This window comes from Capsicum annuum, chromosome 7 (assembly GCF_002878395.1).
Source record: "Capsicum annuum cultivar UCD-10X-F1 chromosome 7, UCD10Xv1.1, whole genome shotgun sequence".
Lineage (NCBI taxonomy): Eukaryota > Viridiplantae > Streptophyta > Magnoliopsida > Solanales > Solanaceae > Capsicum > Capsicum annuum.
The window spans coordinates 131,975,552-131,986,253 of record NC_061117.1 but is presented as its reverse complement, the minus strand read 5'-3'; positions in this window follow the sequence as shown (position 1 = coordinate 131,986,253).

The following is a 10,702-nucleotide window of genomic DNA, read 5'->3' as shown; positions in this document are numbered from 1 at the left end:
ATACACCACCAAACAGAACTCCAGAAGCATCACAGGACACAGTGAAACCCATGCGCTCCTTACAGTTTGTTCTGTATGGTGTTTTACCATGGTTTCATAATGTAACGGTATTGTATGGTATGGTATTATCCTATACAATATAGTATAATATAGTGTTTAGATGGATCTATCATTTACTATTGTTTAATAACAAATTTATAATTTTATTTGATGGTATGGAACTGTATCTTAATTGATAATTTACTAAAATACCCTTACTTATTATAAATATTAAATTTATCAATAATTCTTAATAAAATAATTTAAGATAATTTTTTTCCTGCTAATTTGTCACAAATTGTGCCACATAAATACATGAAGTTGTTAAATTAAGATAAATGCTAATGAAATAAATAAAATATTAGATTAAAATAAATACAATCAGATTCATTTTTTGGTATTAACAAATTTTATATCTTATTGTTTTTTTGAGATGTGACCTCCAACAACAAGTACAGTTTGAATGCATCTTCGGTTTATGATACTGCTGTGTTGGAAAATATTTTTTAGGAAAACAAGTTATTTTTAATTATTTTCATGAATTTATTGTGCAAGTATGAAAATATTTTATGAAATAATTTGTATATATTTGACACACAATAATGAGAACGAATAGGATAAGGATAGTAAGGTAAAAAAATTTAATATTTTTAGAAAAGAAAATAGGGAAGGGGTAGGGGTAGGGGTAGGGTAAGACAAAATTTTTGATTTTTTTTAAATAACTTTTTTGTGTGTGCAAGGGGTTTGGTATGTGGTGGGGGTTGAGGTGAGGGTGGAATAAGAAAAAAACAATTTATTTATTTTTTTGGAGTGGGGGTTTCTTAATGGTACTATCCATAATCCTACTTCACCCGAATAAATTAGTTGGTACTAGAAATGGGTGGGGTCAGGATATGGAGCATAATAAGAAAATATTGAATTTTTTTCCAAAAAAAAAATAAAATTAAAGATTTCTTTGGAGGGGAGGGGGCTAATGGGGGTCGGAGTGGGTGTAATACCCCGAAGTTTCCTAACTAAATTTTTTGTCCCAAGAATGTCAAGTGTTAGTTTCTACATTGAATGATGTTTATTCTATGATGAATTTTCAATAAGCTTTCCATCGATATAAAATTCGCCTAAATTCGATAACCAAATAAAAAGTTATGACTATTTCAAACTCCCGTCGTAAAACAGATCCATATTAGTCAGTGGCGCACTGCGCCATAGGAGAAAATAGCAATTGTCAAATTTTAGTAGAGGCCCGCGATAGTGGCGCGATGAGCCAAACTTCCAGGTCACAAAGAAACTGGCAACGCACTGGCTCCGCATCGCGCCATCCCTCAATTTTTCAGTTGTCAAATTCCAGTGACACAGCGCGATAGCACGGTGTCGCGCCAGGGGTTCGATTCGGGAAAATTTTACTGAAATAAAAAGATGCGTCCATGGTTAAAAGGGTCAATTTTCCACCCCTATTTAAGCCCTTTAACATGAGATTCGGCTATATGGAACCAAAATATACTAGTTTCTCTCAATTTTCTCTCAAGAACAAGCTAGGATTTCAATTAGGGATTCAATTTCAAGAATGTATCTCCGTTAATCTTTGCTAAATCAAGACTAAGGTATGTCATGTATTGATTCATGGGTCTCTCTAACCCATGAAGCTCAAGAATCTCTTTTTAAAATCTAAGATTTGGGTATTTGTGAATGTTTGTGATTCAAATTGAATTGAAATTCATGTTCACGACGTTGTGTGGTTTTGATTCATGTTTTAAATTACATATTCCAATGAATGACCCTAGTATGTGATGATTTTCGTAATAAAAATGATAAAATCCCTTCAATTTATAAGTTGATTGATGTATCCTTGATTATTAAATATGTTGATGATTATATAACCAAAGCATGCTCCCCACATGTTTGATTAAACGCCTATGTGAAGAAAAAATGCCATACTAGTATGATATTATGAAATCCCCATTCATGTATATGTTATGTATGCCAAGTGTTTGATGAAATGTCTTAGTCAATGGATTATATATTTTTAATGTTAGTCATGTATTCAAGAATGTCCCATACTAGTATGATATTATGACATCCCCATTCATGTATAAGTTATGTATGCCAAGTGTTTGATTAAATTTCTTACTCAATGGATTATATATTATTGATGTTAGTCATGCATTCAAGTTTGTCATGCCTTGTCAGTTTCCTTCCATCGAGTCCTGGGGGTACTTGTACACGAAAAAAATATAGTTGTGTGCCTAGCTTTAGTGTCATGTTTTCACGATATCCTCAGTCAAGCCATAATTCATAGAACTTAGTCAGTCATGTGACTCAGGAAAACTCAGTAATACAGTAATCTCAGTACTATTCCATCAGTCAACGAAACTCAGTAATTTAGTCTAGTTCAGTTCAGTAATCCATGTTCAGTGTCTATTTAGATAGGAGTAGAAAGTAGCACCGAGATAACCCAAGGATGGGAAGACACACTGTCAGATAAGGGGGTGATTCTTGAAAGACATCTTTGCATTCCAAAACTATGTAGCCAGCATAGGTTGAGACATCAACACTGTCAGATGAAGGTTGTTGAGACGGATAAGCACTGTCAGATGAGGGTCCCACCGTTCTCTTTTGGGGATACTGTCAGATGAGGGTCACTCACAACTTGTCCTTAACAGTGGTGCGATATTGACACCCTTTTTATTTGGGTTACAGATTGGACCCCAACTCAGCCATAATAGTATATTAGGGACATGTCAGTTAGATAACTACTTTCTATAGTTTCAGTTATAGAATCAGGACTGTCAGATATAGTCATTCAATCTCAGTAATAGAACTCAGAGAGTTCTACATAATTCAGGATTGTCAGATATAGTCAACTTTGATACAGTATCAAACTCAGAGAGTTGCATTAGATTTAGGACTGTCAGATATAGTCACTCATGGCATCGGTTATATCAGTCATAAGAATTTTGTTATCAGTTATGTTAGTTATCATTAATTCATTTTATCACGATCTCAGATATAGTTACTACGTATTCATTCATGTATTCTCAAATTCATATTAGTCAGTTAGCCATTATTGCTCATGCATATGAACCCCATGCATTCAGCCTACCTTCCATGTAAACTAGTACATTCAAAGTACTGTTGTATTTGCGATATGGAGTTTTATACGATAGGTTCAGAAGCACGAGCTCCAGAGCATCAGTAGCATTCCAGTCTCAGTAGTCAAAGTTAGTAGTGAGTCCTCATCTCTCAAGGACATAATCATTTATTTATTATCTCATTAAGTAATTTATTAGTTGGAGTTAGTTGGGGACATGTCCCATCAACTCCTCATTCAAACAATTCAGTCAGTTAAAGGCTTTCCAGATTATCATGCTCAGATTATCATGTTATTTCAGTTTTGTTTTGGGTATTTCATACCCCATTCAGATGTTATATCTTTATCAGTTATGTTACAGTTTTGAACCTTATGGCCTTTCAGTTTATGTTTCCGCAATCATACAATATATTATGTAGTATATAGGTATATATATCAGTCATGGGTTAGCTTGTGGTTCTTCAGGGTCATGAGCACTGTATAGTATTTTGAGTACCAGATCTGGGGCATTATAATCAGGTAGAGGTGAGGTGAGGTTGGGGTAAGATTTTTTGGGGAGGAAGAGGGGCTGCTGGGGTAGAGTTAAATAATATAAGGTGAAAGTTAAAATAGGATTATATAATATTAAGTAAGGGCATAATACAAAAAAGAGTAAAAAAAGTCATTGGATACCACCAAATTGGTGGTTACATAAAGTGGGGCTTTTTATAGTTACCAAATCATAAAGTCAAACCATATCATACCATGGGATACCACCAAATCGGTGGTTACATACCATGGGAAGCCACCATCCAAAAGGTTACACAAATTGAAGATAGGAGCCAAAGTCAACAACTCCTTAAGCTCTTGAAAGCTCTTGTTTCAGCCTTCTGACCACTAAAAAATAGTCTTCTTTTGAGTCAACAGAATCAAATGAGCCTTAATGAAAGAAAGGATTTGCCCAAACCATAGATTATATCCTGATAACCCAACTAAACTTTGAAACCTTGTAGAAAAAGTAGGTCTATCTCTAGCACGCACCGCTGCCACCTCAACCGGATCGACCATGATATCATCCTTAGCTTGGTCACCATATACCTAATGAAAGAAATAGAATCCAACCAAGACATTCACGTGGAGAAATTTATGTACTAATTCTCATCTTTTAATTTTTAAAATATGAACCTCAAATGCCCGATGTCGTCCAAATTACACCGTCAAAAGAAGTGTATTATGGTTGTTGTCAAATATAGAACTCAACCGAGATTTGATTCAATCACACATGATATAACTAAGAGCAAATTTTTTGAACTACCAATTAATTATTTTTGAAGAGTGTCTTTATGACAAGCAATAACTACAGATAATGAGTAATAAAGTAACAGGTTATTAATTAAAATTATTATATAATCAATGAGAGACTAAACTAGAATTGTACTTCCTATGATTTCATAATTTATAGGCATGTAGTACTAGTGATATATCCTAGTGATTAGCAAGTAAGATCGGTAAGTTAAGATCCTGAAGTAGGTTGGTCCCCTGGATGGATGAATATCACTATGCTACTTGATTCATCTATGGGTGTTTGTATTACTAACCCTAACCTTTGATCCCATAGTAGTTATTCCCAGACAAAGTTTTAGTTATTAGATAAGCGTTGTTATCCTCAAATTTTCAATCTTAATCTCCTTTCCCATTCATTACCCCTTTGGTATAAGGATTATTAAATAGCAATTAATACGAAGGGGAAAATAATACATGCATAAAAAACATTCAAGGATCACTAAGTACTTAGCCTATGTTGTTAAATCATCATGCTTTCCAATACCCAACTTGTGGGTATTAGCTACTCATGCCTGATGGATTATAATTAGAGATTATGGGAGAATTCATAATTGTAAAACTAAAAATAAATGAAAACAAAAGCAGAAATACTTGAATTGCCTTCAATAAAACTTGATTTAATGCCACGGCACAACGTGGCTATCATGATTACTAATAGTTCACCATGATGCCCCTATGGGTTGCCTCCTATAAGTACTTAATTTAAAGTTATTATACATATCGGATCCTATGAATACTCAAACTTCACTAAGTGGTCGTCTTTTAAATACTTTTACTTTATCTCTAATTACAAAATATGCTTTAATACGCTACCTATCTACTTTAATATTCTTTTCTTCATGGTTCTCCAGATCAATAGTACCATATAGGAAGAGACATACCACTCAAAATGGTTCTATTCACTTAGACTTTAACTTTCCATAAAGCAATTTCAGTTTTAAGTTAAACAACATCACCAGATCGGGTAGATTGAGCTCTCTCTTCTTTATCTTTTGGCCATTATGTCTTTTTATTATCCTTTTATAGATATGAACTCAAATATGAATTTAGACAAATCTCATCTAATTCATTCAATTAATCAAGCCTTAAGTTGGAGATGTCTCTCCAATTTTGTTTCATCATCTTGAGTGCCCATATATCCTTATGCTCGAGTTCCACTGGTAGATGACATGTTTTCCCATAAATAAGATAGTAGGAATACATACCTATGAAGGACTTGAAAGAAGTTTGGTATGCCCATAAAGCATTATATAGCTTCCTCGATCAATCAATTTTATTTACATTAACAATCTTCACAAGAATCATCTTCATCTCTCGATTGGAGACCTCTACTTGCATCCTAGTTTATGGATGAAAAGGTTTTACACCCCATGATTCATACCTTATTTTTCAAGTAGGGCATGAAATAATCTATTACGAAAATGAGAGCCTTCATCACCAGTGATTTCTCTTGGCGTAAAAACCTAAAAAATATGTCATGCTTTAAGAACGATGCGACTCTCTTGCCTTTATTATTAGGAAGTTTTATCGCTTACACACACTCATTTGGTACACAATTAAAAGCTAAAAGTACATATGTTATCCCATTTGAGATCACAAATAGTCCTATAAATCAATAACGCAAATATCAAAAAGCTCAATCACAAGAATAAGGGAGAGATGTTGTTTATTTAAGAATATTATAGAATTATTACCTAGATATTTTTAATAATAAAATATTTACCTTGTCTCCTAGGTAAAGTAAAAAATTAGTTAGTTAACGTTCCTCTAAATTATGCATGTAAGGTATTTCTTTAATGGCAAAAAACTATTATAAAAATCCCTAGAATTAAAGTTATTTACCTAACAGTCCCTAGTCTACCGATAAATATACTTGTAACGCCGTCAGTCTATCATACCTTTTGATAGGCATAGTCTAGAAGTTTTGTAAGCTTGTTAAAAATTCCCTCTCAAGTTTTTTTTCTTCTTAGACTTAGACAATGATGGCTAAACATACATTCCTATTTTTCCACAGCAATTTACCTCTGTGTATGTATTAAAATTCAACATGTGGTATCAGAGTCTACCTTTAACTGTATTATTCAGTATCGACATTGCGTCCATTATGATTTAAATATATTTTATTCTTGGCAAAGCTATCTGTTAAGTTTAAATAAAATATCCATGCTATTTTATTTGATTCAATATATGTAAGATTAAACATATTTGAAGATCTAGTGACTTTTGTATCGAGACTTATGTTTTCTTCATTAAAGTATGGACATTGTGATTCATCGACAAAAATAATGGAACTCTTGTCACTAAGGAATGCTTGGCTTAAGTAGGTATATTGCCATTCCAGAAAATTTTTTATGTTTACATATTTGATGAATATTTTCTATGATTGGTTATAACAAATTTATTAAAGTCTGTTAATATTTAAAGTAGCAATATATTTGATTTGATTATGAAAATCACTTTTTGATAAGGGAGACATGTAGGCTCAGCCTATTCCCTTATCGTATGCAAACTAATATCATTATAACTAAGGAATTAATGTTTTAAAAAAGGATATAGGCTTAGTCTATTTCATTGTTGTATGCTTTTTTCCTATTTAATATGAGATGCTTCAATTTGTACACCAGATTGCTTTGGTTTAGGCTCTGCCTGTTCAATCTATTTTTATATTTTTATAATTAACATTAATTTTAAGTTAATTAGTTATATTGAAATGTCATTTTTGAGTTTTTGTCATATAGTTGGGTTAGCCACAACATCTTGGGTATTTGATATAAAGAAAAAATTAAATTCTTTTATCACATAAAGATAAGTGATTAAGATATAATAAGGACATTTAACAAAGTTCAATTATCTTATAAAAATAGGAACTTACCCCACAGGGAGGTAACTAGCTTGGTTATATTACTTGTAATTGATAGTAAATGTTTTTGTTTAAAATTATCCTATGCACACAAGTATGGATTATTTTCTAGTTTTATTTGGTTTACTAGTCTAATGATGTTATGTAATTCTCTTCATGGGTTGCAACCTATACTCACAGGAAGGTTTAAAATTTACTTAAGAATCAGTATTTATGAAATTCATTTTGATGGTTATTTATTTCATATCTTGTGCATGTGTATCCTTGTTTTGTAATTAAAATGGCTTTTCTTCCTACTCTATTAAATGAAAAATTTGAAATTCCAATGTTGGTTGGTGACAACTTTACTGAATAGAAGTAGAAAGTCCTTCTCACTTTATGGTGTTTGTATCTGGATCTGGCACTTTGTGAGAAAGAACTATCTTAGCTTAGAGAATTAAATATTTTAGAGGATAAGGCTTCTTATAATTGGTGGGAGCGATATAATTGCTTAGGCTTAATGCTCATAAAAGCTCATATAAGTCAAAGCATTATGGGTACTATCCTAACAACGATAAGTCAAAGATTACATAAAAGCAATTGATGAACAATTTGTTAGCTTTGACAAAGCATTGGCTAGCACCCTCTGAGGCTCTCAAGTATGATATTTGATAGAATTCGTATAGTGCTTGAGAAAATTATGGAGATTAGATATATTTCTTCTCAACTCAAGTCCTTTGAGGTTGATATGTCTACACCATTTCTTGTGCATTTTATTCTCAACTCTCTTCCTACAGAATATGGACCATTCAAGAAATCTTTCAACACATAGAAAGATAAATGGTCAACTAATGAACTCTTGATTATGTTTGTCCAAGAAGAGGAGAGGTTGAAAAATGAGATACCTCAAAGTGCTGATTTTCTGACTCATGATAACAAATATTCAATGAAGGGCAAAAGTGTTCCAATGAAGAAGAAAGGCAGTCTTGACATAGACACTTGCCATTTTTGCTGAAAGAATGGATATCGGAAGAAAGATTTCTTGAAATACAAGAAGTGGCATTATATGAAAGGTAATTTTACCTTTATATGTTGTGAATCTAATTTCCTTGGAGTTTCTGATAATACATGGTGGATCAATTCTAGTTCCATAACTCATATTTCCAAAATCATCCAATGTATTCTAACTCTAAGGAAGCCAATGAGAAGTGAATAAAATATTTATTCTAGAAATAGGATGACATCACATGTGGAAGGCATGGGTACTTATAAGATCATTTTAAAGATGGTTTCAATTAGATCTAGCAAACACCTTTTATGTCCCATCATATTCTACAAATTTAATACCTCTTTTTAGACTATCAATAGCTAGTTATGATTTCAATTATCATTTGACTACAATGAAAATTGTTAAAGACGATAAAGTAATTGATTTTGGAAACTCGTAAGGAAAGTTATTTAAATTTGAGTTATCCCCAACAACTGAATGCAATAACATAACTCTACATGATAAAGAAATCAATACTAAGTGATGTATTATTAATGAAAACTCATCAAGTCTTTGTCACAAGAGATTGAGACGTATCTGAATAGAAAGAATCAAAAGGTTAGTTAATGATGGAGTTCTTGGAGCTCTTGAGTTTTTCAAATTTAGGACTTGTGTGCACTACATAAAAGGTAAGCAGACTAACAAATCCACTAATGGTGCAAAAAGAAGTTCTCAAATTCTTGAGATCATACGTACAAATATTTATGGAACTTTTCCTGCCCCTTGCTTGAATAGTGAGATATATATTATCTCATTTATTAATGACTATTCCAGATATATGTATTTGTATACTGTGTATAACAAATTAAAAGCACTTGATACTTTTAACATTTTTAAACTAGAATTAGAAAAACAAATTGGAGCTTAGATCAAAACTGTAAGGTCTGGTAGGGGTGGAGAATTTGATGGTTGGTACACAAAAAAGAGACAAGTTAAAGGTGCATTTGCTGGGTTCCATGAAAAAAAGGTATAACTACACCATATACCATGCCAGGAACACCATAACAAAATTTTATGGTATAAAGAAGGAATAAAAAACTAGTGGACATGGTAAGAAGCATGATTAGCATATCAAGTATATCTTTAACTTATGGAGTAAAGCCTTAAAGAATGTTCTGTATATTTTAAATAGGATTCCTTATAAATTCATCCGTAAGACATCTTTTGTTATTTAAAGGATAAAAATATAGGTTAAGCTATTTAAACGCTTAAGGATGCCCAACTAAAGTATAGATTTATAATCCACATCTAAAAATTTTGATGAATTAACAATAAGAGATTTCTTTATAGGCTATGCGGTTAACTCTAATGGATTTAGATTTTATTGTTTTTCTCATTCTCATATAAATATTGAGGCTAGAAGTGCAAAACTTCTTGAAGAACATAAAGTAAGTAGGAGTGGTTCAACTCAAGTGGTGGAACTAAAAGAGATAAGAAAACCACTTGTGGTACCTCTATGTACTGAAAACTTGAAAGCAAATCAGTTAAATTCTAATGAATTACCTGAAGAGAAACAAGTTCAAGAGCCACGAACAATTAATGAGCCATATGTAAAACTAACTTCTTTAGTTAAATCCATTATTGAAGGACCGACTAAACAAGTGAAAGTGATGAGATCCTTAAAAGTTCATAGACCAGCAATTTCTAGAGATTGTATTGTATATCTTCTAGAGTTTGAGTAAGATATTAGACCAAAAATGATCCATGTTCTTTTTCTCAAGCCATAAGTGGAGAAAACTCCACACTTTTGTATGATTCCAAGAAATAAAATATGTAATATATGGCTAAAAATCAATGTCTAGAATCTCATTGAATTCCCAAAAAAAAGTCCCTACTTTAGGATCTAAATGGGTTTATAAAACAAAAAAAGACTCATTTGATAATGTTTAACAATATAAATCTAGACTTGTAGACAAAGGTTTCACTCAAAAAGAAGGTATTGATTTTTCATGAATTTTTTATGTATCAAATAAGGATTCATTTAGAACAATCATGGCATTAGTAGATCACTATTATTTAGAGCTATATCAAGTGGATGTGAAAATGACTTAATTGAATGGATATCTTGGAAAGGAGGTATGCACTCTTCATCCTAAATGATTTTGTGATAAGGATGAAACTCACCTTGTTTGGAATTTGAATAAATCTATTTATGGACTAAAATAGGCTTCCCAATAATGGTATATTAAATTTTATAATGTTATTTCTTCATTCAGATTTATAGATAACAACATTGATAAATATATATACCTTAATATAAGTGGATGGAAATATATATATATATTCTTAGTGCTATATGTGGATGACATTTACTTGCTATGATTGATTTGGGGTTATTTCATAAGATAAAACAATTTCTATCCAAAAA